At 35.3% G+C, this 4386-nt stretch overlaps 1 long non-coding RNA gene across 1 annotated transcript; it reads left to right on the top strand.

Annotated features, from left to right (window-relative positions):
- Window positions 1-923: 923 nt before the first annotated feature.
- On the top strand, window positions 924-2737 carry LOC140140782 (uncharacterized). The gene is made up of 3 exons (XR_011857287.1): window positions 924-1069; window positions 1680-1793; window positions 2627-2737. It is a non-coding gene; the product is annotated as an uncharacterized lncRNA (long non-coding RNA).
- The last annotated feature ends 1649 nt before the right edge of the window (window positions 2738-4386 follow it).

Here is a 4386-nt window from a genome sequence, read left to right as displayed (position 1 = left end):
GTGAAACTAGTAGTAACGGTTGCCTTTTCCAGAGGTCTATACTTTGAATTTGTTTCTTACGCTCACCTGTAATGGGTTTGAGCACTTTTAATTCCAAAGTTAGTCACCTGAAAAACAATACTTGTTATATTCTTAAAGTGTATGTAGCAGGGAGGAAAAGCCGACGGTCGATTGAAAATTTTGACCTTTCATATTGAAGATATGGATTTTTTCCCCAAAAAGACCTAATTTTTTTTGGTGTTTTGGGAAAAAATCCATATCTTCAATACGAAAGGTCAAAATTTTCAATTGATCGTCGGCTTTTCATCCCACCTACATACACTTTAAGTATAAATCATCAGATTTATAAAGTTTACTTCAAGTACTGTTAAATATCAAAAATATCAATTTTTAATGATTTGCCATAAAATGTGTATTAAATTGCGAATTTCAAAAATCAAAATTATTTGATATCAGAATGACATTCTTCGTATTCAGAATGCAATTCGATATGTCTGATGTGCTCTGATGTCCCAAAATAAATACTGTCCAAACGTTCATACCCCAGCCCTTAATATAACCCGACAATTAATGTTATTAAAATTGTTTAAACGTTTTTATCTAAACTAAAACCCAACATAACTTGTTTAAAACGTTTTTTAAACGTGTTTGTTTTTGCTGGGTTTTCACTGTTATCTTTTTTGTCAGGCCTGTCCCCGCTGGTTACGCTATACAGTAGCTTATGAAATATACCTTGACGACCAAGAAAAATTCAATACCGTATGTGATATGTAGGCCTACTATTATCTCAATAATATTGTATAGGTTTTTTTGTTACAACCTGTACACGAGCTGTTATGTCAAAGGAGTTTGTTTATCACACTTACACTTACCCATCTTTGGTTCATGATTGCATCACATGACTGTAATTCTATTCAGTTTTCCCGCCGTGGCGATCCTGACATTTTATTCCAGCCGTTCGTCATGTAATCACGTAGTACCATACCACTGGTCATTGGTGTACCAAACGGAAGAAGTTCATGGATAATTAACCCTTTGGACGTCGAAAATTATTAAGCCAAAGTGCGAGGTAAGCCCGTAATAAATATTGTTCAGATCATAAGTTAGTCCTAGTATGGTAACTAGTTAGATTGAACCCTATCAATCATTTGTTGTTCTTAACAGATAATACCAATGAAAGCTAATGAAAATGTTAATGTCCGCAGGTCTCTTTGACTAATCATAAGTATGATAGAGTCATTACTGTCAATCAGTCTTGAAATGGAGGGGGGGGTTAAGGGGCAGAGACAAAATATTAAGATGTCATTTCGTCACCAGGCCATGCGATTTTACACGAAGTAAATGTAAAATAATGAGTTTACCGGGCCAATTTTCAAGTGTACAGTGTTTGAGGGGGGGGAATTAGCGAGAGTTGCGATTCTCTTGGGGTGGATGGGTGAGTTAGCAAACCAACTCATTTAGGAGGTTCATCTTGAATAAATGGGCACAACTTAAAAATGTACCGAAAAAAATATTTTTTGCCGACGGAAGTTGTGAATTGTTTACCCAAACGCCGATGAGGGGGGGGGGGCAGTCTCTCTAAAACACGTTTCAAATATGCTATATACTATTTAATAACTGAAAACCAAAGTATTAGAATACTTTGCTGAAACCAAACATCTTTTTTTTTCATTGTACAGAGTTTTCATCGCCGCATCGGACCCAGGATCGGAACACGGATATCTTAAACCTGCATAATTATATTATACGCAGTTGGAGAAAGAAAACAAGATAGGCCCTAAGCAGAATCATAGGTAGGCTATTTTACTTCATCTTCATCTTTACCATCATGGTCAACTCAATCAAAACATGGCCATTGTCGCTGTCATCATCGTCCAAGTGATAGATGCAATGGCGTAGATTTCCTTTTGACATGGGGGGCTGGAAAATTTCTTGACGTATGAGTGAATCCAGCACCTTTTGGCGACAGAATAAGTTTATAATATAAATGCATGATATACATTTCTTGTCAAATAAATAAACTTTTACACACAAAAAAAAAAAAAAAAATAGAAAAAAAAAAAAGAAGCTTAATCATGAAAAGCACATGATGGAATATTTTTGTTCACAGATTTAAAATATTCATATACCGGTACCCTCTATTTATATTCAGAGCAAAAATTAAAGTTGAATTCAATATTTTTCATAAAGTTGTTTATTTTTTAGGCCCTGTGGGTAAAAATAGGGAAAAAAAACAAAAACATAAACGTGTAAACATTTATACCAAAAAAATCAGGTTCGAAAAAAATGACCAAACTCATTTTATAAGATCCTAGACGTCAAAATAAGCAACCTTTACTCTAAAGATGTAGTTGACTCATCAAAATAACTGTCATCCAAATTTAAACATCAAAACATGCATCGCAAAATATTACAATGCTGCTGATCTACCGAAAAATGATAGCAAAGGACTCTTGCCTCGAATGCTTTATGTAACTATTGTTTGCAATTTATTCTTAGCTAAGAGTTCTCAAGTAAAATACGGTACAGTGTATGGCGATTCATGGTAAACCAATGACATGTTCACTGGTCTGTACTTCATATTTTATATTTATAAATATTTTTATGATCATACAATTTTTTGCAGATTTGAAGATATGTCATTGCGTGGATGTCATTCATCTATTGGGAGCAGATTCAGCAGAAGTTGTCTAAATTGGAATGCTAAGCTGCGATCACTCCCATCAGGATCATTCATTCATAGGTAAGAGTTATTCTTAATTGTCAACATACATAAAAAAGAAGCTTAATCATGAAAAGCACATGATGGAATATTTTTGTTCACAGATTTAAAATATTCATATACCGGTACCCTCTATTTATATTCAGAGCAAAAATTAAAGTCAAAGTCAATATTTTTCATAAAGTTGTTTATTTTTTAGGCCCTGTGGGTAAAAATAGGAAAAAGAAATCACAAAATCACATTTCCCAACCAAAATATCTCAGTCCACGTCACCTTGGCCTTTATATTCAATTTGGTCTAAAAATTTCTCAAAGAAAAGACGCGCTTTCACGTGTTTCAATGGGGCGCTCAAGTGGTGGTGTGCACTTTTATTGGTGGTGTGCGCCCATAAAGCACACGGGCTGTCTTTTATTCTTCTGCGCATGGCACTTTGGTGAAAATTCACGAGTCTTTGAATTTGTTGTGCTAGCGCCTTTGTAATTGTATTATTATGCTGATGATTAGGTAAGATGCAGTAAAATCATGCCATACTAATAAAATGTTAGCAATCCATCATCCATAAATTTCAATTTCTGACAATGAATGATAAAAAAAAGCCAAAGCCAAAGCCAAAGGCTGAGTGCAAGCTGTTGAATTCTGAACCATTTGATTTGTCAAATATTATAAATAGCAACATAGCCTAGAACACTGGCCATAGTATCCGTTTTTACTTCTACTACTACTAGGGCCAGAGGCACTTAGATTGAAAAAAATTGTTGAGCATGCTTGAACACAGGGGTAGCGCTAGAACTAAAAACTCTGGTGTCCACAGGGACCCCCGAACTTGCAGAAAATTAAAAAGTAGGGGGTCCGGAAGAGAGTTTGGTGAGTCCGAGTTGCACAAATGCAGCATAAATAGTATGTCTGCAATAACGCTAGGTTGAAAAACTGGGGGTCTGCAGTAGTACAACTAACTTATATGATGTCCTCATTCACAAACTATCTGTCCATCGTATAAGCCTCTTACCGCATGCGATAATGTGGTGAAGGAATATTACACAGTCAAGAATAGGCTCCATCATCTTTTGGTTCTGATCCCTCCCAGTCTCCCAAAACATCAAAACATCAAAATCATTGTACATTTAGTACTTACTTAAGACTGTCCTTTTTCATATAGCGCAGACAAAGTAGGGCCAACTTGCCTAGAAATTAGGTAACCCAGGCAAACCTTAGTTAACACATTTGCTAGTCAGCCAAATTCGCTGACAATGTCAATGCATATTTACATAGAAATTTAAAACAACTGGCCGAAGAAGGAAACGTACATAAATATGTTTTCTATACTTCACTTGACCCAACTATATGATTTTTTATGGTGATAAGTCACTCGCACATGGAATTTTAGAGGATTTGGATAGCAGTTCCATTAAAAAAGCTGCTATCATAATGAGACTAAGATCTAGAAACACCCCGAAATGCCGTTTTGGGGAATTTTGCTAGCTGAAACTTTTTGATGAAAGTCAATCTTTGACAAGATGTAACTTTGCTACGGAAAGTGCTATGAAAAAATGGTTTTCAGTTTTGGCTTTGTTTACTCAAGGGCTTTGATTTGATATATAAAATGATGCAGTTTGATGGCAAATTTGAATTCACCTAGCATACCTATAGAAATGGTCAAATTTTGG

Source organism: Amphiura filiformis, chromosome 19 (genome assembly GCF_039555335.1).
Source record: "Amphiura filiformis chromosome 19, Afil_fr2py, whole genome shotgun sequence".
NCBI lineage: Eukaryota > Metazoa > Echinodermata > Ophiuroidea > Amphilepidida > Amphiuridae > Amphiura > Amphiura filiformis.
Note: the sequence above shows the minus strand (reverse complement) of the source record. Positions and strands in the feature narration are given on the sequence as shown.